At 43.1% G+C, this 24,205-nt stretch overlaps 1 pseudogene; it reads right to left on the bottom strand.

The window, feature by feature from the left end:
- Positions 1-19,351: 19,351 nt before the first annotated feature.
- LOC116487203 lies at positions 19,352-21,089 on the bottom strand (annotated as a pseudogene).
- Between the last annotated feature and the right edge of the window lie 3,116 nt (positions 21,090-24,205).

Below are 24,205 nucleotides of genomic sequence, written 5' to 3'. Positions count from 1 at the left end.
TGCACCAGCCCACTGTGGGTGTATCCCCCAAATTGGAGCCACATGTCTTCAAGCTTTCTTAATCTGGGCAGAGTCCAGGGATTGTCTCCAATCTGGGTTTCTAGGAACATTTTTGTGGCATGGAGTCTTTCTAGGATTGCTCTCTCAGCTGAGATCCTAGAAGTAGGGAGTTGTTCTTTCTCTGGCATCTGCGGTTTCCCAGAACCAGCTCTGTTAGAAAAAATAGGTGCCCTGCAGTACAAGCAATTGCCTTCTCATCTCCTGTTTTCCCTTGCCCTGCTCTGTTTTTTAAAGCCTTGGGGATTTATTTTTATTTTTGTTTTATAGTTTTGTTGCTCCTAGTCAAGATTGATTCTGATGCTGATAGTCCTGTCTGAGCAATCTATTATGAGACAGAGATGCAAGCCACTGCTCAAAAAAGTACACATATAACAGATATTTGTGAGGGTTTCAGTGTACAGAAAGTTGGTGATCTAAAACAGAATTACAAACTGTACCTCCATTCCTTGAACCAGGGCACAGAGATAACTTAGCCTCCATCTGCGCTGCCGTAGCTATGTGTCTCGGAAAGCTGTGGTTGGAGATGGATCTTTCTGTGCTTTCTAAACACATCTTGAAGAGGTTTTGGGTTGTTCTTAATAACCAGTCACATCAACAATCCAAACTGTTACATGTCTCTACTTCTGTGGAAATATGACATGTTCTGGTAACTCTGACTTAGGAGGCATTATTTAATGCTGTTAGAACTTTTCTGTGTAGGATTTTCTGGGGGACAGAACTCAGCTTTCTGTGGAACACGATTCATTTGAATTGGAACAGATTGTTCCTCCTTAGTCTACCAGTAAATCCACTGTGCTGGCCTGACGTAGCTGGAAACAGCTCTCTCTAACATCTCTAAGCCAGAAAGATCTGAAGTTGACAAAGTGTTTGTGGCATCTCTTGTTTCTTGCTATTTTTTGCGATAACTAGGCTCTGGGGAAAAATCCTTAAACAAGCTGAAGGAAATCACTCCCTCTGATCTGCAGTGTGGAAACTCCTTGCTGCTTGCTCCATGCTTGTCAGTTGGAAGAGCCACACATGGGACATCAGTGGCTCTTCCACCTGTAGGAACGGCACTTGCTGTGGAAAAGGACCCAGTGACCCTACAGGCTGGGAGGAGGGGATTTCGTCTCCTTGATGATACATTATTGGCTTGAGGAAAAGAAAATGTATATTTCCAGAAAAGCCTGGAAGAATGCCCATTGTGAAAAAAAGAATGAGTCTTACAGATCCCAGTTTCTCCCTTTTCCAAGGGAAAAATTGAGGGATCTGTGTAGTGGATGTCTGATCTTTGCACAGCAACGTCAGATGTTAGCTTCTGTTTGCTCTCCAAGAACAAGTGTAACTGCTAGTATTTGGCACAACATTGGTAAATCTTCATATTTTTGCCTTTTATGATCTTTCTGACCTTTTACACCAAATCTATTACCATGAAGTCTGAATATATGCTTGGTTAGGGGCCAGTTAAATACAGAATGTATAGCCATTTGGAAACTTTTATTACAAAACACTTGTTTAACTTCTTAGTGCATGTGTGCCATTAGAACAAATGAATCACAGTAATATTTGGCATTGTGGTTGCACCTGGCAACTGAGGATCTTGAAGCATTTATGAATTTACTAGGTTTTCTCTGACTGTATATTGTGAAGTATCTGTTTTTTCCAACTTGTATAAGACGGCCATGAATAATTCCTTTTACAGATTTGAGCTTTTTTTTCTTTGTGAGGTGTTCTGGCCAGTGCTTCCTCCACTTCCTAGGTGGTTCTTATAAAGAATTATCGCTGAGTAGTTCTTGATATTTATACTGAAGATGGCTGATCAGATACGTAAGTAACTCATCAATATGACTAGGTGCCTGACCTCAGAAGTCATTGCTCATAAACTTTCACATTGTATTTTTTTCTTTCGGTTAGGGTTGATTATAAACTAATAATCATTATAAACTACTAATAAATAATATTTGCCTAAAATTTACTCTCATGGGCATTCCGAAACTTTAGGAAATATCATAAAAAGTGAACACAATGTGCAGATCTCTGAAATTTTGGTTATATTTATATAGCAATTGTTATAAAGCTTCTGTTGAAAAACCTATGGCCAAAGCATGACTTTTTTTTTTTTTTTTTTTCCTTTCCCCTGTTTCTTTTTAATGTCATACAGCAGTTTTGTGAGTAAAGTTGGAATGGTCTTCAGTCTTGAACTTTTATCACTGGATGATTGTTTCTTAGCTGGAAGCAGAACAGATGCATATGGAAAATGTGCAAGGAAAGGTTTCCAAATCTTTCTGTGCATATCCAGGGCTGGCAATGCGCTAGGGGCTCTGCAGGTATTCTGCAGGCAATGCTCCTGCTCCACCATGGAGCTGAACCTCCAGCTCTCAGTGCTGAAAGAGTTCTTTCATGTTACTTCTCCCCTTTCTCATCTAAGGAGAAGCACAGTCAAAGCAGATCATTAAAAACTCTGGAGCACTTGTAACATTTCCGCAAAGGATAAGATGCTGACTAGTAACAGTACCTTACTGCAAACAGTCATATAGGCATGTGTGACCTTGACATGTATCAGAAGCTTCAAAAAGCCGTTCCCACTAATGCTTCTCATATTTCCTGGAGGCACAGAACATACTGACAGTTCGGCTTTTAGGAAATGCTTTAAGATGGGAAGAGCCAATGGACCAAACTGAATTGTGCTGTAGGTGGATAGAGCTCCTTTGAAAGAAGCACTTGCTCTCTTCAGTGATTTTGTTCCTGCAGCAGTGAATTTGTGCCACTGTCCCTTCCTCAGGAGCCCACCTTCCTTTTTCCTATTCTCTCTCTCTTTCTTTCCCTTTCATGTCTTAATTCACTGTTGTCATGATTTATACTAGCAATACAATGTGCAAGACATGAAAATCTATACATCTATCATACCCTGATCTGAACACCAGGACATGACATTTCAAAATTATTTTTTCCCTATACATTTATCATACTTTTTTTTTTTTTTTTTTTTTTTTTTTTTTTTTTTAATTCTTTCCTAAAAGGAGACACTGTCTTCTTTGGATTGAAGCAGGCTGAACTTTCCAAGTTGGTTCAGCACCCCTTACTTATCCTAGTTCACATACTCTATTTTGCACATGGTATAGAACAAAAGGCAGAAGCACCACTCCTCTATGGCTCTCTGCCTGTCCTTTGGCTGATAGTATGCAGCTAAATATTTTATGATTCTTGTAGAGATTAAGGTACGTGCATTTAGCATGTTATCCATCAGTGGCAATTTGAGGTTTAGTGTAAACATAAATTGTTCTTTAGGGAAGAGTAAGAATCTGTGATAGCCTGTTCCTGCAACTGGCTGATCTTTATCAGCCTTGTGACAGTCCCTTAGGGACAACTGGTCACAATTAGCTCATTTATTATTGATTCAGTCTTTGGACAATTAATCAGAATTAATCAGAGTGGTGCTTTAGAGGCCTCAAAATATGTACATAAAAGCCAGGGATGCCTGAGCTTGCTGAAGGAATCATGTAGTGCACTCTGTCTGAAGAACAAAATGCAATTGTGTTTCTTTCAAGGTTTTAAAACAGGTGATCAACTTTTTGAAAATCTTTGCTTCCTCTCCCTCATCTTCACTTCCCTGTACATATAGTTGTAGGAAAGGCTGAACATAAATAACAAGCTACGCTGAGAGAAACTGTTCTTAAAAAATGTCAGCCCAATCATAGATCTTTCTCCCCTGGTCACTCCCTCTGCAGACAAAGTCCTGCCTTCCAGAAGCTGTAAGGCACTGGAGCCTGAAATTAGCTGCGTGATCTTATTACTGCAGCCCTTGTGCTTTTTTCTGCACATACAAATATTGGTAGTTACTCTTATTCTTTATAATTTAATTTTAGACATAACATAATCATGTTGGAGTAAATGCTTCTGTCTTTTTTTTTTTTTTTTTTTTCTTTTCATAATGCATGAATGGTGGTGTCTAGATACTAGAGGAGAACGTTGGTGTAGTGTAAGGACCAGATGTAAACATGTTATAAAATCACTTAACACTTTTTTATGTCTGTTAAAAATGGTCAAGAATTTTGACTGGAAAATGAAAGTGGTTGACAGAACTGGGATATGGTTAGGAAACAGTTTTTCACAAAAAAATGGTTTTCTTCTACATGGAGCTTCTGAACGAGATAAAAATTTGTTTCATTTCCTCTGTTGCCTGTGTGTTTTAGAAATAAATTTTTTCTTTTAGTGTAAATAAGTGTTTGAGTTAAAGAAAATACACCATGGTCTGTCTGCATTTTAGAGTTTCTTGCAAAAGTTTTTAATGCAGAGTTTTCATGCAAGAAAAGATCTCATTTTCTACACATTCTCAACTGTTTTTGATGAATTCACACTTGGATTACAAATATCCTGATGAAATAGTCTGGGGTTGTGTAGACAGTATGATAGATCATTTGGAAAGGAAAGCAACAGAGAACCTATAAAAGTTTTTAAAATAAGATATTGGTAAATGCTGAATATCTCCTGTGCATTAGTGGATACTCATTAATTCTCCTTATATCTAAGATATATACTGATTTTATTAGCAGTAAGTCTAAAAATCAAGTATGTAGTAATGTGGAGCAAGTTATTGTGTGTTATGGGAGCCATAGTAGTTAGTTGGGTAATTAATTGAACTATATGTGAGTTTATTTTTCAGTCAAGGTATTTAAACTAAATACATGGTTCTTTATCTCATCTTAATGAATTGTTTGCAGAATGTATGTATTACCTTCTGCTACAGATATATTTACTCAGTCTCATGTCGTTAATACCGTGGTTAACATCCACGATTAATTAAATAGTTTTGGCACAGTATCCAATCTAAGTTGATGAGCAGAACCGGATATAATTTGAAGATTCAATGCATTCATCTGTGTGTTTGAATTTTTCTCTAAAGGAGGTGGAGATGCTTGGGTGAGGAGGCTGCAGTTTTGTTGAACTCCTCCCATTTTTGAGTTAAAGTACCCTGGAGTGCAATTGAGGCTGAGGCATTGGTGCATTATAAAATTATTGCCAATGACATGTAGTATTTGAGATTAATTTAGCCATGGGTCTTGTTGTCTGAAAGATTTAAGAGTAACATTTTAAATGAGAGTCCCAACTATGCATTTAATTTAGATTTAATACGACAGTTATTTGTTCTGCTAATAAATGCCCCATTGCATATTAAAAACATATTAATTGAGGATTAGCCCAGATATAGTAGATTTAGAAATCTTAGATGAAAGCATTTGAAAGCATCAATTGGCATTTACAATTACTGTAAATACATTAGCAGCATTAATGTGACCATCTTTTAAAAATCTAGTGGATTTTATGCATTTTGGAAAATAATGCTTCTGGTGTTATGTTTTTTTTCTTTCTCTGTCCACCTCAATTGAGCATTTTGTATGTCGTTTGAGCAGTGGCCTTTTCAATACTGTTTGTAGGTGCTGCCACTCGAGATGTGCAATCACTTCCTTGGTCTGTGAACAAATGGTAACTGTGCACTGACTGTGAAGATCATGCATATTGTGAGATGCCTTCTTACAAAATAAAGACATTTCAAAACAGATATTTCAGTCTTTTCTGGAGGCTGGAAACTAGGCTTACTGCCATCCCAGTTATGAAGTTTTTGGACATTTGCACATGCATAGTGATTTTATCACTTGACTGCAGCGGTCATATGCAGAAAGTTGGTATAGCTTCATTGTAGTGCGGTGCGGGTCAGCCTGGGGTGCTCCATTGCCCTGCCCAAGCAGCATCCTCTATGCACAGCAAGGAATATAATTAATCCTAGGGGTAGCTGTCAGTGATGTGTAGCTCATAATTTTCTGTGAAGTATCTGCTGGGGAAAGCCTCTGGCTATGCTAATTGACAAGCTAAGGCCAACTGGAGCCGTTGGTGGAATCTTTTTGTGCACGGTGCTAAATTATCTTGTGTTCTTGTTCTCACTTCTTGGTCCGTGTAGTTGATGATCCACCTTGCACAGGAGTGGCTGTCACTGAGGGATACCTTAGCTTGAAGTCAGCTGGAAGGAATGAAGAAAGGGAAAGGCTGCATCTCTTCCAGGAGAGAGGAGAACTCTTCATGGAAGATCAGTTGTGGAAAGGGCGGGGACAATGTGTGTCCTTTCTCCCTGTGAGAGCATGTGGAATTTTTTTAGTTGGCCGTCTTTTTAGGAAGATGGCAGTCAGTAAGAAGTCACTGACATGCTCTGTCAGTGCAATAGTCTTCTGCTTTTCTTCTTTTAGCTTTTAGGTAGATAAGAACAGAGCAGACTAGGTGACTGTACTACTCTGTGACTCCAGCCAAACTTGTCCTCTGCTTTCTGCCTGGTGTAAAGAGTGGTCCTCTGCTGACCAGTTAAAGCCCCAGTAGCAACCTGCTCTATTATTCTACTTCTCCTGCTCAACAAGCTCCAAGACAATTTCAGAAAGGCACCAAATCAGATCTGATGATTGCAGCATTCTCTAACACACAGCAAGACACTGGGCAGGCAGTGTGCATGGTCTTGCCTTGAGGGCTGTAATGCAGCCTTGTAGTAGGATCTAGGAAGGATGTATTATTATAAATCCTTATCATGTTTATTTCACTTTTCATTCTCATTCCTTCCAATCTTTTGATATTTAGCCTCAGGGCAGATTCAGCTATATATCCAAAGATGCAACTTTACATTGAATTAATGTGTGTCTCTTTGCCAGTTAAGCAGTTAACAAAAAAGGAGTAGGTGTCACTATTTTGCTTATGGTGGGAATTTGACGATGCACTGAACCAAGCACAACACACTTCCAGAATCTTAACTAGTTTGATTGCACCATCGACACTGTTATTTCGACAGCCCCGCTCTATGGCATCTGGCATAATTGGAAGCAGCAGCCAGCAGGTATCAGATGTCAGTATGAATTGTCTCCTGCTGCGTGAGCACTGACTATGAAATTGATTTGCTGTCTTTTTTACACAGTTTTGTAATGAAAGTAATGTAAAGTCCCGAGCAGACAAATTCCGTATTTGTGTACATACAGTTAAAATAGGTGTGTATATATAAAAATTAGAGAGGGGAAAATATGTCAGCAGGGAAGTAGCATGGCACCATCAGGTCCTGTTTCCTCACAGGTGGTTGTGGTGGCATTTCCCCTTGTGCTTCTCAAGAAACTGAGCTAAACCAATAGCTGGAAATGTATTTCTCTGGGTACTTGTATGGATCAAAAGCATAAAACATGAGAAAGAAGAACCCTTCAGTGAGCGAATTTATATCTCTATTTTACTTGCTGGAGATAATAAGGCAAGAGAGACAGGCTGGAAAACAAGTCTCCGACCTGGAGCAAATTTTCCCCTGATTTGTCATCAGGACGATCGAAAGCCCTAAGACTGAAAAAGTGGCCTGGTATATTTCTGTTGATTTACTACAGTCAGTATGTTGCCTTAGGGCACATCAAAAAACCAAAACAAAACAACAAAAAAAAAGACAGTTTTCAGTGCCTTCAAGGTGCTGTCATAGACAGCAATTTCAGAAATATCAATAAAGGTAACACTTCTGGAAGTGGGATCTTAACCACCTATTTGAGGAACTGTAGGGACAATTAGACTGGGTATAGAAATGGCATCCTCATTCCAAGCCTTGAAAAGCCTTTGGGAATTCCTTACAGATTGCTGGCTTCAAGGTAATCGCAGCACAAGCCACAGAGCTGAGGCTTCATTGGCAAGAACTGGTGCTCATTCTCAAGCAGGGAAAGAGCTGGCTATGAGAAAAGCAGTGTTTATGGGCCTCTTCCTCAGCTTGAGGCAATGCTTGGCTTTGATACAGGAAGGTTTAGTCAGCTCCTACTGTAATCGAATTATTTAAGCTTTTTCAAAGAAGTTGCAACAAGTTCTCTTCCTAAGAAATCAGGGTCAAAACCCTTTTTAGAAAAATCAGCTTGAGCATCAGTTAGTGAACTCGGCCACCTTCTAGAGAAGCACAATGGAGAAAAACATTCCCAACATCTGGTTCAGTAGGGCCAAAGTCTAATGTTGAATTGTGTTTTCACTCTGACACCCAGTTGCATAGCAATAAGGGGGAGCATATGATACAATAATCTATATATAGAATAGGTGGGGCCAAACCTTTGACTAGAGGCCAGCTAGTCTGGTATTGCAATCTTGGTGCTGACACGAAGGCAGTCAGTAAACTTCTGCAGGTCACTTGAAGTTCTTCCTAAATTTCAGATCCTTTCTTGATGATGGGCAGGTTCTGTGGCTGTCCTGCAACAGACAGCTCTCATACCGTGATCTAACCAGCCATTTCATACAAAGGAAGATCACAGATGTGCCAAAAAACTGTGGACCCCCAGGAAAAGCACAAGATAGCTTACAGGGAGCTGGGTGTTGTGCTCTGAGGACAGTTTCCCACAGAAGCAGGAAAAGCACTGCAGTTATCTTCCCTGTGGAAGCAACCAACCTGGTTGTTACCTGACCACAGCGGGATATGGAGGTCAGTTGTTGAAACAGCCTGTCCCCTTCTTTTTCCCCACCACAAGGTCCCGGCAATGATGCTTTGGCTCCTCCTGATTCCTGGACTACTTCCTTTCCTCAGTCACAAGCAACAGCTCATTATTTTCTATCTGTGAGGCTGGGTCTGTTTTCATAGCCTGAGCACAACAGCCAGACTAGAACCAGATGTTTACCCTATCTGATTTGCTTAGGCCCTTTTCCATGGAAGAAGAGTTTCTGTGAGCATTTAGCCCTGTGATTCAATTCCAAGGATTAGTTGTAATTCCACCTGTAAGAAAGTGGAGTTGTAGGAATGCTCTCTGCAGATCACTCCCCAGAGGGATGCTCCACAAAAAAACTCTCCTATCTTTGTGCCAAATCACTGTGTGGGCTTGCTCAAAGACAGGACACCGCTGACTGAGTCAGCCCAATTTGCCATCGTGTTTTTTCCCTCATTTTTGTGGGGAAGCTTCAATAAGGTGTACAAACCTCCAACAGCAACTGGAGGTGGATGAGGAGGGGGAGGAAGACTTAGTGCTCTTCTTCCTGCAGCTGCAAAAATTGACCTGTACTAGGGAAGCTGCTGCCTACTGTTAGGGATGTCATTAAAATCAGGAGAGGAACAAAGACATGACCCAACACAATTTCCTGTCCTGTTTTAAGTTAGAGGAGTCCCATCATTTATTTAAAAGACGCTGTTACTGGAGTCAACTTTTTTCTTTTTGTACCAATGCATCCATTAATAGAGGAAAGAGGATTCCTGAAAGAATGAAATACACTGAATGAAGTAAACTGAATGAGTTAAAAAAAAAAAAAAAAAAAAGCCTTAAACCAGAGCATTTTATAATGCATTTAACAAATTCTTCCAAGCTGTGTGCTTCCAGTCTGTTTCCTTCCCTTCATTGTTGTGCTGTGAAGGTGAGTGAATAGTAACACCGGGCACTGGTCTCCATAAGCCTACTCCCCTTTCTCCCTGCAACACATAGCTGTCATGCTGTCATTTTACAGTGACTTTATTTGCTTTCCAACTTCATCAGACCCCTTATGGGGATTTAGTAACCCACATTTCTCAACAGAAGTTGAATTTGATTGCATGTCTAAATCCAGCATGGTGGGAGGTTTAGTCCAGAAGTGGCCCAGGAGGATCTCAGTGTGCTTCCCCTCACTTTTCTCAGCTGACTGTTCAAGTGTTGCTGCTCTTTTACCCTGGTTTATTTCTCTTAAAAGGAACAGACCAGTTCAGCCTTCTACTCCTGGATGACTTTGAAAAGAAATTTCAGGGGAATAAGTGTAAGCATCATGGTTAAATTCCTGTCTGCTTCTTGCTGAAAACTTACCCCTCAGCTATTGTTTTAGTAGCAGTGAAACTTTTGCAACTGCATGACTTTTCTGAATGTTTTACTGTTCCCTTTACAGCAAATGTTGCAGCATGCACATTTGATGTGAAATTCCTCTTGTGAGCATTTGATTTTTAGTGACATGAATATGACACAGATGGACATGAGAACCAGGCTGCCGACGCAGTTTCTCAGTGCCCTTTTGTTTATGCCTGTGACCTGGTCACGTAGTACAAAGAGCTTCCTGCTGAACTACATGCAGCTGCCTGGCTGAAAAGCATGTGAGGGCTTTATTTGTCCTGCCTGCAGCCTGAGATCTTCTTGGAACCGGCCCTCAGATCCCTCCTGGCGTGGAAGTTGGTGATATCACCGCCCAGGCTTCCCAAGGATCCTGGCCTGTCTGGAATCTGCGGTCAGGGATCTGCCGGGTATTACAGCACGTATTTCAGCCCTCGGCTCCACATAAGCTGCCCCAGTAAGGCAATGGGCTCTCCAGGGCTTCAAAGCAGCACCACCACCACATTTTGTCAAGGGAAACAAATGTTAGTGACACGTGGGGGACATAAGCTGAACTCTGCCTGGTTTGTCCTTTTTTTTTTTTTTTTTTTTTTTTTTAATTTATTTTAACAGATCCACATCCTCCTCCCACCTCGCCCCTTTGAATCTCTCTCATCTCTCTGTGAATCCTGCTGTCAGGGAAACTCTTCAGGACTGTTTTCTCATTTTTTTGATGATATGAAGGACCTAGAGATCAGTCAATCCAAATGCTTCTCCAGGCGGCTGCACCACATTGCATCACACCCACAGCATGCTTGGCATAGCCTGTGGGCAGGAGGAGTCAGATGTTTGGGGCATGCAACCATTTCTGGGGCATTGGCAGGCAGTTGGACAGTTTCGCATATGAGCGAAATGCAGCGTTGTTATGCAGCTGCTGAGCACAACCTCAGGTGCCCAAATGGGAAAATAGTGTGTTAATCAGATAGCACACATTTCTTAATTGGCCTGTGTGGAGCTGCATACCCTGAAGTTACTTCTTCACTTCTATCTATCTGAAAGCACACCCTGGGGCCCAGGCCTCCCTGTGTCAGGTGAACAGAAGAGAAACCTTGAAGCAAAAGAAAGTCCCTGCTATAAAGAGTTCATGTAGTCCCAGGATAAGAAGAGGCTACGTATACAGGCAGAAGAAAATGTTGAAAAAAAAAAAATATTAAAAAAGTTTCTCAACAGCCTTAACTGAAATTATATATGTTTTCCAGTATATCTCATTGGTTTTCAGATCTGTTTTTCTTTCTGAAATAGGAGTTTGGCTTTGCCCCTTGCATTTCCCCAGGGTGATTCATGCCTCCCTTTACCATCTCCCAGTGCATGGAGCACCGCTCTGCCACCTCTCATGTCGTCAGTTTTCTTACATCCTCATTTCAACACTAGCTAGTGATCACATGAGAAAGCAATATTAAGAAATCATTTGGTATATTTTTAGCGGTGTTCAGGCTGAAGTAGCAATGAGAAGGGAGGAGTGCCAGCCACATGTGACCAACCAGCTGTCTGTGGCCCACATTTTGGAAATCACTGATTCAAGTAACTGGCAATAGGTTATGGAAAGTTTCTCTTTTAGATCGCTATTTCAAATTGACCCAAGTTAAACATGATAGGAAGGTCATCTTAGCTATAAACAACTATACAATGTGTGAGCAGTCTTCATCTAGATTCTTTGCCTTTAATGAAAGAGAAATATTTTAATTGGAAGTGAGTTCTTTTGTGCTACTTTAGCCACAAGAGCAGCTGAAATATCACTATGGGGAGGGGACGGGGGAGGGAACTCTGTGCTTCCTCCTCACTGTTGGGTACTTGGTCACAGTGAGGTAAGTGCTGTGGTCTTGTCCTTTCTGGTATGGAGAAAGGGGAATCATGAAGCAGGTCTGGTTCTATAAATCTTAATGCAACAGCCATATAACAAAAACCAAACAAACAACCCCCCTCCCCCCCTCAAATAAGAACAACAAAACACATTAAATGTGAGCAAGGGCAAGTGAATCTTCCTCCTTCTCCAACCTCCTGTCATGTACAACAATTGGCTATGACTTCCAGCGCACCTCCTTTCCTGTCTTCTTACTCTGTTTTTTTGGAGCCAGTAACTCCTTGTCATCTGGCACCTACTGATATATATGTATTGAAGGCAGGCAGTTGTTAGAGTTCAGCATGTTTCCACGGTTATTTAACTGTACTTGTAAGTAGACCTTGCATTGCTTGCCCCTGTGAAGTCCCCTGTCCCAGTTTCAGCCAAGCTTGCCAGCCCAGCTACCCACTCCTGTCTACTCCCTGCCACACCAAGTGTGTGGGGGGTGTGTGTCTGTAATGTGTGCTGCCTGACTTCCAGTGGTTTTCAGCTTTGTTTCTCCTGCTGGCTCTCAAACCAACTCTGAGCACAGCAGGGAGCAGGACTGGTCCTTCTCAGGCCCTGTCATGTGCAGAAGGTAGAGTGAAGAATGACTCCTACATGCCAGCTCCCTCAAATCCTGATAATTAGCCAAGTCTGCTTAGGTGAACAAGGCCCCAGCATCCAACTTGTGTGGGGAGGCAGGCAGAGCAGGCTAGGTGGGATTCATTTTTCTTTGTGGGGTTCAAGTCTTTGCCAAGCTGCCTGTGCAGGAGATGACAGGCACCGCGTAGCAGCTATGATGGACGCTGTGGGACTGAGCTCCTTTGTGTTTTGGCTGAAGCCATATTTTGATTCCAAAGAAATGCCCCCAGCAACAATCTTTCAATGTCCAGGGAGACTATTTAATTTATATATATATATATTTTTTTAGGATGCATTTTGTAAATCACTCAGGTGATGGCAAGTTTATGTATTTGGATGGCAAATTTATGTTGCTCTATTGGTTTCAAGGAAATGCAATTGTGTGCATAGATTTTGGACTGTCGACCTTTAAGCAGAATGCGTATTTTTTAATTATTTATTTATTTTTTGGAGAAGTGTGAAGCAGCCTGTTTATCTCCGTGAGATGTACTCTGCTGAATGAAAATGCCCTCTGCAAAGACATAGGGACAGGAGAATTAAGGGGTGTGTACTCCTGCATTCATCTCAGCCAATGGTACCTCCCTTCCTAGCCTATGCAAGTACTAGGGACAATGATAAGCACTGACCAGGTCTGTTTTCAGTCTCACACTCTGTTCTGCAGAAGTTCCCAGAAAGCTGGGAAGGATTCCCTAGCGCTGGCTCTCATGAGGAATTAAGAAAGTCACTGCTTGCCCTAGATGGCACTTGGGGCAAGGATTTCCCAGGTCCTGTTGTGGATGGGAGGGGGGCAGAAAGGAGAGTGACACACTCATTCCCTTGATTTGGAACATCTGTGAGCATGGCTGTGCAGCTCCAAGTCTTGTCCAAGTTCTTCTCCCTTCTCCAGCCCTCCTCTGTCCCTCCCCAGCTCTGAGCTTTTCTCCCTTCCCCTGCACACGTGCAGTTTATTTAGCTGCAGTGCCATTTGAGCTTTCTGTTTTTGCTGGTTTTATTTCTGTCAAACCACAAACTCCTTTGACAAAGGCAAACCATGACAACATGCCTGCCTCCTTTGTTGTATTGATTTTTATTTATTTATTTATTTATTTATTTATTTATTTATTCTCTTTTCTGCCAATGATCGGGTTTGAACTGACATTGTCTGGTTGTAGGTCAGGTTCAAAGACACTGAGCACTACCTGAACATCCCCCTGAGCTACCAGCTTATGTGAAAATGAGTAGTCTGGAAAACCTCTTCGACTGCACAGGTTAATCCATTTTATGGGTGAGCTCCTAGGGTTAGCAAAATTCTCATTTAATATGGAGCTTTCCATATTTCAACCTGAAATCATGCATCCTGTGGTAAAGGATAGGGTTAGTAACTTCACTGTTATGTTTCCAAAAAATCATGTGGAGTTCTAGGCTGAAATACAGAAACACAGTCCCACCTTATATTTTTCTTCACAGCTTCCTTTGTTGTCTTAAAGCTGCTACTTTGGCCTGAAAGCAAAGAAGGTTGTAAGGTGTCAAACAGGGAAAGATGGGTGCATGAATGATAAATGGAGAGCTGCACAAAGGAGTGGTGCTGAGGCAGTAGGACGGGGTAATCCCATATTCTAAAAATGCTGATTTTAAGGAAACTACTTCCCATTTTATTTCTATAAAAAGTCATGGGTGGTATATATCAGCTTGTGGGTGTATTAAGTGATCACATATGGAGGGAGAGAGGAGAAGCAAGGCTACAACTTGTGGCCCCTGCCACTCCTACACCATTTATTATACTCATTTTAGGAGCTGCTTATGTAAAGTTCTCCAAAACCGATGTACATACCCTGCAATGACCCACACAACTTTTCGGAGCAGTTTTTGTGAACATGTGGATTTAAAAACATTTATAAACTGGATGTTTAAACAAAGATGAGCTTCTCAGCTATAACTGTGGAGGAGAGACTGTTCTGCCTGAGTCAGGGTGCACGTCTTTAGCCTGTTTAATTCAGCATCAGCTTGATTGAGACTCTGCTAATTGACAGCAGCCAAGGATCTGGCCTTTTTTTTTTTTTTTTTTTTTTTTTTTTAAGGAACTTAGTGTGATGGGCAGTGGCGGAGAATACACAATATCCAGCTTCTGTGTGTTTTCAGTATGCAGCACTCACAAGCTATTGCTTGATGAATATGGCCTGAAGTGATGCAGGCAACTTATTGTAATTTTTTTGCTGTGCTCTGTTCGGATTTATTTTGCAGTCAGTCAGGTGGGACACCCTGTAGATTAAGACTTAGCACACACATTTTGAATCTGTAGACTAGTACTTGAGGTGAAATAGGAATTGCTTTATGTTTCTGAGCAGTAATGGCCTGAATTGCCAGAAATAACCATAATAACAAACTACTTGTTTCCTGAGTCAGGCACATAGTGCAAACAGCCGTAGTCTCGGTGCACCAATAGTCTCCTTGTTTTTTAATGAAAATAACAGGGATGGGAAATAATCCAGGAAGAGTTTGTTCTCTTGGCTTGTCTGATACTCTTTTTAAAACTGTCTGCTGCTACCAAGAAATATAATTACAGACCTATTTAAAATGTGTGGGTCTTCTGAGGAAAGGAGTGGATGGGTTGTATGAAGCTGTAGTCAGTGCATAGGCAAACTAAAAAAACAGGTGCACACTGACAATTTCAGTTTTCTGGGATGTCTCTGGGTTACTCTTCATTTTATTAGAACTATTATGCAGAATTGAGCTTTCCAGCTGACAGTCCCTCCTTTCCTCATGTGCCTTTCTCAGAAATACTTATCTTTTCTATGCATCTTTTCGTAAATTGATTTATCCTCTCACCCGCTTCTCTGGGACTTTTCTGGATGCTTCTGAAAAGGGGACACACCCATCCACATTCTTTAAAGAACTGAAGACTTGCTCAGAGCGCATTATGGGGTGCGAGGCTTTTGACTTCACTGGTTTCTCTCAGCTTGATACAAAAATTTCTTCCTGCCTCATGGTAGACTACACTAAAAAAAAAAAAACAAAAAAAAAAACAAGCCTGATTCACCATGAATGTGAGTTCGCATCACACAAGCACATGCCATGGGCCCTCATGACAAAAGCCGTGGTTTGTGTCGGCTGAGGCCGCTGTTGCTGTCTCTGGGAGGCAGAGGAATGGAGGAACCTGAGGAATGAGCTGTCCCATCAGCCGTCCAGTCAATCACTATCGGTCAGCTGCTGCTTATGATGAAACCAGTCTTTGGGGGATTTCATTCTGCATGGCTGGCAAGCTGGTATGTGTTTCTGTCTGGGCTCTGCAGCCCTGGCCCTCATTTGAGGAGGCAGGCCTTTTGTTCTGTATCAGGCTTCAAATAATTTGGCATCTGTTGATTTGTGTTGTCTGTTCAAACATTTGTTGCATTAGTGAGCTTACTTCTAATCACAGTCCCTAAGCAGTCTGCTCCTTTGTGACAGTTTTTTACAAAGTAGAGGTGGATGTGTGCTGATGGCGAACTTCTGAACCTGTTCTCACTGGAGAGGTGAGGATACCTGCACACACGAAGCAGAAGCTAGCTAACAGGATTTGTTTCTGATTAGCTCTTTGGTCACACTACGGTTTCTTACCATCAGGGCATGTTACTGGAGAAAAGTATAAGTCTTGTAATCCACGTTTCCACTGCTTCACAAACAGCAGAGTTGATGGACAGAAGAGAGTGGTACTGATTAGATCCACAGCAGTGATTCACAGCCTGGGATTATAGTTTCAGCAATTTGCTTGAGTTTGTACAACCCAAGTATCAGATAACGTCACGATTTACATTTTCTACGGAACACTGTCTCAAGAATCTATTGATTTGTGCTGCATCAGATTACTCAAGGGTTGGAGACAGCCAAAAGGAGAATTTTATATATATATATTTTTTCCTGCCGACATCTGAAAAACAGGATTATACAACTTTTGCACCTAGCCCTGTGTAACCTTTGGCAATCAGCCTTGGAAAACCACTTAAGAATTACAATTTTTTAGGCTTTCTTTAAACAGTTAAGACCTCTCTTCAAATCCCTTGAAGGAAAGCATTCGTCTGTTCCAACCACCTTAACCACAGACAAGATGCAGATCAAGATGGGGAAAAAAAGGCAGGAGATGACTGCAATTCACCCTTTGGGTTCAGTGTCACCCTCATTCTGCCTTAGGCTGATCCAAAACCCATTGGGGGTTTGTTCATTAGCATTCCTGGGCTTCTGGATAATTGAAGTTGAATGGGATCGGTCATCCCTTGTGCTCCCTGCTATTACTGCCTGTTGTAGCACATTCTCTGTGTGACATTGGCAGGAGAGTGGTTCTGTCACTGCAGAGCCTTCCACTACCCCAGTCCATACTGCTTCATGCAATACTCAGCCCCACAGTAGTACTTAACGTGGTTAATGCTACAGAAACTGGACATATAGTGCTTGATTTTTTTTATTTATTTTTCCCCCCAGTGCTTAGTTGTCTACACTTAAACTGTTTCCAGAAGAGCAAATTGAAGGATTGAGCCATTAAAAATCATAATGTTAAGGCACCTACTCAAATGTGCCCAATTTTCAGAGGAACTGAGCTTCTGTGTTTGCCAAGAAACACAGTTCTGAAAAAGCAGAATCCATGGGCAACACAAGTGCTCTGTACCTCCTGAAAATCAGATCGCTCTTAGTTATATGCCTACTTTAGTCATCAGAGTTTGGCATCAGATCTAACGTGTATGTGGAAATGAGTCGGGAGGGGAAGCTGAGTGTTTTTTTTTTTTTTTTTTTTTTTAAACTTCTCAGCTGCTTTGCTTAGAAGTCACAAACCACTCTTTGTAAGAGTGCAGCTGTGGCTAGTCCATCACACGGTATTTTATTTTAGGATAAGACAAGCACTGAGGCAACGTAGCTCCTATTGTTGCTTGTCTGTCATCCTATGTTAGTAGAATTCAATGCATGCAGTGTTCGCCAAGGAGATGTGGCATTAGAGCTGCATATGTAGATGAAGACTCCCCAGATGTATTGTACTGAAAATGCAAAGCCCAGAGCATGCAGCGGATATTTTTTCTCTCCTTGGTATCTTTATAACTTGATGAGGCACCACAGACCCGATAGTCTCAAAGGAAGTAATAGCCTTTGCCACAACAGGTCACCTTCTGATGCAATGGGAGAAGACATCTTCAAATTGCTGAGCCAGGAGTTGTGCAATCCAAAATGTCAACTTAAAACATGTCCTGGTGCACAAGAAGTAACAGTAGAGTTGAATGTTCAGGTGCTGGAGATGCTTTGGTATTTAGAGAGCATGGTGGTTCAGCAAAATGAATTTAGACAAGTCTGAGAAAACAATGGAAATTGCCAAAATTGAGCTATTGAGAGATTCAATTTGTAGTGGAGGAGGAGGAAATTACCTAATTGTTTCAGCGCACTAGGACTAGGAAATGAATGTAATTCTTAGTAGGTAGAACTCTTTTCTTGATCTAATGGTGCTGTTAAATCCCCAGTCTCTCTTCAAGAAGGTGGGATGCCATGTGTCTGCCTGGGACCAATGGTGTTTCTACCCTTTCTCTGATGTTACTGTGGCACACATTTGCCTTCCTTTGCAAAGGAGTGTGGTGCGTGGGCTCTCAATTAATCTAATCTCTTCATTTGCTTCCCAGTTCACTTCCACCAGATACTGCTTTGCAAGGACAGAGTGTGGGGACCCTGAGTGAAGAGTGATTCTGGGGTAAAGTGGCAAGGGGGAAAAAAAACTTTTAACTGGCACAAATCTGAGGCTTTCCTAGGTTCCTCATTGTTTTGTTGTCCAGGCATTTTCCTGGCTACAGAGGAAAAAATGTTTGTGATATTGCTTTGCTTCCCTGTACCAGATATTACAGCAATGTCTCTCACTAGAGTAACCATATCCAACTTACTTCACCTCAGGAATTTGAGTCACCCTTCATCAGTTCTTTCGCAGAGTTCAATGATGCATAGGAAACATTGAATTGCTAAATGGGGGGTATGGAGACGAGTCAGCAAAAGCTAGGGGTTAATGAAAAAAGCTAGAGCTAAACTGGATAGGTTTGGCTCAGGCAACAAGAAGAGCTTTGGAAAATGTGCATTTCAGCTCCAGATGCTTCTGCAGGGGTGAAATGGTGACCCTTAATACTACTGTCAACTGTGATTGCCACTCTACACACCATCACCTTCTTGGTAGTAGCAGTAAGAGAAAAACTGATTTTCCTTGGCTTAGAAAAAGGAAGAAAAGGGGAAAAGGAGCCATAGCAGTCTTGCAGCCTAGAGTCATCCTTTTTTGGAGAAGCTCTGTGTAGCCTAGTTTCTTATGTTCAACTGCTTCTTTTCTCAAGCAGATTTCAGAGTTAAAGAGAACTCAATCACAAAACTGATTATTAAAGGAAACTGCTAGTAGATGGTGGAGGAGGGAGACCGCTGAGGTCAGTTCATGCTGTTCACAAATGACTGTTACATGGTCTGTGGTGCTGCACGGTGTTGCAGATTCAAAAGGACATCTCCCAACATTCTGCTGGTGCTCGAGCATGGGAACTTGGCTAATTAAGTAAGTCAGACCAAAATTAAGTTGCATCCTTGGCAAGCAGGTGCTCATCAACACAAATGGCCTGGGAAGAATGTGAGGGGAAAAGAGATAAATCTTACTAGTCCATAAATCTGACCTCCCTCTTATTCCTCTATGAGTTATGAATGAATGCAGCTACTTAGGAATCTGGTAACTATCTAAATGACAAGGGGCTGTGTAATAATCATGTGGAAGGGAGGCAGGAGAAGACATGAAGTGCAAACAGGACAATGAATTACAAAATAGAAATATATATTATTTTTAATGCCAAGTGATTGACAACTTAAATTCACTGAACATTTTGAATGAACTATTTGTAAATTAATTATTTAAAATTTGTTTTCACAAACAATCCCTAGGAACACAACAATAAATTCAAAGTGATAATGACCTGTTTGCTGATAATATCTTTAAATGGAACAGTAAAGTTGTTTGAAAGAGAAAACAACCATCCTGTACTGAATTATTTGCTCATCTCTGTTTCTGAGATGTTTCATCTTCTTCCATGGGCTCCCAGGGCACAGGCTGCTCAGTCTTCTCCCCTCCTGGTGGTTGGTCTGCAGTCTTCAGAATATCACAGACAATTTCTCCAAGCTCCTGGAGTGGGGCAGCACTGGCACAGACTGCGGCTTCATACAGCTCCATCACGTCAAAGGGGCTGCTCCAGGTGAGCAGTTTCACTTTGCAGGTCCAGAACTTGGTGCATTTTTCTCCTTGGGGCTCACAGGACAGAATTGCAGAGAGCTCCTCTGACTGGACACCCTCCTTGATGAGCTTCAGGCACTCAGTTAGCAGGTTGTTGATTTTATCCAAGTGGAGCTGCTCAGGCTTCTCTGCTTTCTCTTCCTCCTTGACAGTGCTCCAGATGGGCAGCTTCTCTCTCACTGGCTTTTTATTGGACAGCATCATAGATGGCCATTTGTAGGACTTGCCTTTGGATGCCAGCCCCTGCTCCAGTTGTCTCTTCTGATCCTCAGCCATCTGGGTCTTGGGGATGCATCCTGCGTGCACCCTGCATACCTGCAGCAGCTCCAGGTTCAGGCTCTCTCTCCTGCTCTCAGCCCCTTGAGCTTTGGGGCTGTGAGAACAGCCCATGGTGGCTCTGGCTCGGGACGTTGCTGTGTGTCTGGGCAGCACTGCCTTCATGTTCTTCCTCTCTGCCCCCCCTTTAACTGAAGGTCTTTGCCCCAGCACCGCAGTGCCCAGCTTCACGCTGGAGCTCCTCATGGACCCCAGGTTTGCAGTCCCCTGGGGCCTGCTGGAGGCTTTGGGGGAGATCTTTTTGCTTGGGGAGCCCTACTGCGGTGCTGAAGACTTCCCTCCAGAAGCGTGCCATGTGGCTTTCCTACGGGTTGCCCTGCTGTACTCATTTTTTAATGTTTTACTGCTGTTTTTTAGTGTAGCAAATTAGTAGAAACAGCAAGCAACTGAGGGGGTTGCAGTGGTTGGGTTTTGCCACTTGGTTTTTGAGATGCACTCTGAGTTTGGCAGGGACTTCCTGAATTTGTCCTGAATCAGTGTTTCCTTAGCCTGGCAGCTATTAATTCTGTCCTTTGGGCCCTGGATAGTGCTTGACACAGTGTCTGAGGTTTGCCTATGAGCCAAAGCTCTCTTGTTCCTGAGACTGCTTCCATCAGACTGAAAAGCTCTGCTCTGCTCAAGGTTTATAGGTGCTTGTGCTGAGAAGTTATCTTTGTTGCAGTCCAGATGTTCCTGCAGGCCCTCACTCAGTGATGAAGGTGCCCTGGGAACGGGGCGGCCACTTGCGGTTTCCTCAGTCCCTCCCTGGGTTTAGGGAACCAGAGGCAGAAGCTGGGAGCCTCCCTCTGGGCTGTGTAGAAGGGTTCATGCCTGGGATAAGCCCTGGGGAAAGCTTTGTGCTCTTCCCCGGCTGCTCTGGATATACCACGGCTACTCCCCTGGATGCACTTGAAGGTTTCTGTGGGGCAGTGTGGCCACCCAGCCACGTGGGTTTGGAGGCAAGCTTGCCGTCCCTCTGAGCGTCCTTTGCCACATCTGGGAGAGCATCCCTCTTGTGCCTGTCAGCATGTTCTGTTTTAGAAATTGGTTTTATTAGTAGATCCAGGTGATTAATCCAGTCATTTAAATAGGGGTTGGTGCTCAGGTGTTTCACCTTTCCTGTGGCTGCCAGGTACTCCTGGTGTTGTCTCCTGCACTCATCCTGCTCAGCCTCAGTTGCCTGCACCATGTCCCGACCCCGTCCTGCAGCACATGGCTGCCGCCCTTAACTGCTGCCTGCCCTGCTGGCTGCTCCCGCTCTACTCCGTGCTGGTGCGGCATCACCTCAAGTACTGTGTGCAGTTCTGGGCACCCCAGTACAAAAAGGATGTAAAACTGCTGGAGAGTGTCCAGAGGAGGGTGAAGAAGATGGTGAAGGGCCTAGAGGGGAAGACGTATGAGGAGTGGCTGAGGTCACCGGGCCTGTTCAGCCTGGAGAAGAGGAGGCTGAGGGGGGAACCTCATCGCGGTCTACAGCTTCCTCACAAGGGGGAGTGGAGAGGCAGGTGGCCTATTCTCTGTAAACACCAGTGATAGGACCCGCTGGAATGGTGTTAATCACAGAACTGTAGGGGTTGGAAGGGACCTCAAAAGATCATCGGGTCCAACCTCCCTGCCAAAGCAGGTTCCTCAGAGCAGGCTGCCCAAGTAGGCATCCAGACAGGCCTTGAATATCTCCAGAGAAGGAGACTCCACAACCTCCCTAGGCAGCCTGTTCCAGTGCTCCGTCACCCTCACCGTGAAGAAAGCTGAGGCAGGGGAAGTTTAGGCTGGACATCAGGAAGGGGTTCTTCACCGAGAGGGTGGTTGCACATTGGAACAGGCTCCCCACTGCACCAAGCCTGTCTGAATTTAAGAAGCGTTTGGACTGTGCACTTAGTCACATGGTCTGAATTTTTGGGTAGACCTGTGCGGTGCCAGGAGTTGGACTTGATGATCCTTATGGGTCCCTTCCAACTCAGGATATTCTATGGATTTCTAAGCCTTGATGCGTGAGTCACAGGCAATATGATGAAACAAGGGATTTGCATGAAAAAAATCTCCCATCTTTTTTAAACAGCCATTTCATCACTTCTTCTGTACTTCTAGCTTTTCTCTACACACTGAATTAAGATGGGAAAAATATATATAGACTATACACCTAATGATATCCTATACAGTTGTTTCTTTCCACCAAACATTCACTTTATCCATGCTGTTATTTTTGAAGCTGTTACTGAGTGAGAGATTTTAAAACTATTTTTCATCATCAGTGTGTACTGCTTTTTACGGATGTGTTTTGGAGAGATTGCTCTTTACACCAAGGTTTCTCATCAGTGGATATTTTTAAAAAAAAACATAATGCATGATTTTTATTGTTTGCCAAGGTATCTTTTTCTCCACAGAAGGCTGGCGGTAACTTGTTTTGCCGTTGTCTGTGTATATATCTTCTGACTGCATTTCTTCTGTAATGATGTGCTGCGTATGCCATGCATGGGTCTGAAAATTCAACAATACAATAAATTAGAGAAAGATGATGATTGATTTAAGAGACCTATTATTTCTATCACATTCTGCTACAGGCATACCAGGACTGCAGTTTTGAGCAGGCGTCGCACTGCTATCAGTATCTTTTAGATAAGCTTTAAATAACTACTGGAAAAACACTCTGGACAGTTTTATGAAGATAATAACAGCAATTAAATCGTGACTCTTTTGGGAGAAACACTCAGCAAAACACTGAAGAAAATATCTCAGTGAGACCTCCTTGCTCGGATGTAGAGATACAAAGACACCTGCTGGGAGGCTGGGATTGATGCGGTCCACAGTGGGTGGCAGGGGGCTTTGTGGCCTGGCAGGTGGGCAGAATTTGTGCTCCACGTGGGCAGGATGTGTGCTCCCTTCCCCTGTCAAACCCCTGGGCTTATGTCCTCCCCTGGCTCCATCTTGCTGACAGCCAGTGGGGCAGCCCTGCCACCAAGCACCCCCAGGCCTGGTCCCCATGCAGGGGCAGCTGTTGAAAGGCTGTGGTGTGCCCAGAGACTGCAATTTATGATGAACACTCTCAATGGTGGCCTTAGGGATGGCTTGGCAGGGCAGGGGGCTGGGTGACACTCATTGGTACTAAGAAGGCAGTGTCTCCTTATCCTGCCCAGGCAACCCCAGGGGCTTTCTTCAGGAAGGAGGTTGCTCCTGAAGCGCCTGCTGGTCTGAGCAACAAGGCCATAGTGGAACCCTGCCTCCACCCAGGAAGGACAGCCTGAGGACTCACCGATCTCCATCTGCTTACTGGGCCCTATCCCTCCAGTGACAGGTGATCCCTGCTGTTGCCTTTTACTCTTTCCAGGACATCGTGGAAGTGGGGCTGCCCGTCTGGGTAACCTGATCCCTTGCTGCCTGTTGTGAGACCCAAGTCCAGTCTTTGTTTCTGTCTGGGGATTTTCCCGTGTGTGTCCTGCAGGCAACAGCTGATGGCCTGCTGGTCGGGGCAGGCCCAGGGCAGGATCAGCTTTCACCTCAGGGGTGACATCCTTCCATTCTCCAGCAGTTGGCTGAGAAGAATGCTGTCTAACCCAGCCAGCAGCTTACTGCCAGAGGTGCAGACCAGTTTTTCCCAGCTGCCAACCCATAGCTGCTGGTCTGCTGGAGCTTGCACAGAAAGCAAATAATAGCAACAGGAGTGGATCCCTGACTTTTTATATATTGTATAAAATAGTCCCGTAAAAAGGTGAAAAGCAGTGACACAGCTGCAATCTTGTTTCTAGGCCTCATGGGAACACTGAGATGCAGAGGTGGGAAAGTGGTCTTGTAAACCAGAAAAGCTTTGGTAGGGAAAGCAAGGAGGATATTAGAGTGGAGTAGGAATATCCAAAAAAGGCGTGAATAGCTGTTCCTAGTGGGTACAATTACTTAAGTCCTTGCTTCATTTATATTCCTCCCATACCTAGCTGAGTGCTCACTGACTTAATGGTGGCCTCCTAAATGTCCTGAGAGATGTCAGTTTGCTAGCTTCCTCCAGGAATAAATAAAATCGACTGGTAAGCTTGAAGTTGTGTCTATCTGAGGACTGCTACTTTTGTAGGAAATAAGCTCCGCATTATGCATGTGGACAGTGAGCCACCAGTGAAGCCAAAGTGAGGAATAATGGTGCCTTTAGAGCTTTTTTCCAAATGCCTGCTATTAAAGTTTTACATTCTGAAAGGAGCTTATTGCTTTCAGGCAGGACTGTTTTACCACAAGAAAATTGGAAAGGGGAGGAAGAAAGAAGAGAGGAGGGGAGAGAAAGAAAGGAGTCCTGCGTTGTATAAAAACAATCGGGACTTAGTG

This window comes from Aythya fuligula, chromosome 3 (genome assembly GCF_009819795.1).
Source record: "Aythya fuligula isolate bAytFul2 chromosome 3, bAytFul2.pri, whole genome shotgun sequence".
NCBI classification, from domain to species: domain Eukaryota; kingdom Metazoa; phylum Chordata; class Aves; order Anseriformes; family Anatidae; genus Aythya; species Aythya fuligula.
Note: the sequence above shows the minus strand (reverse complement) of the source record. Positions and strands in the feature narration are given on the sequence as shown.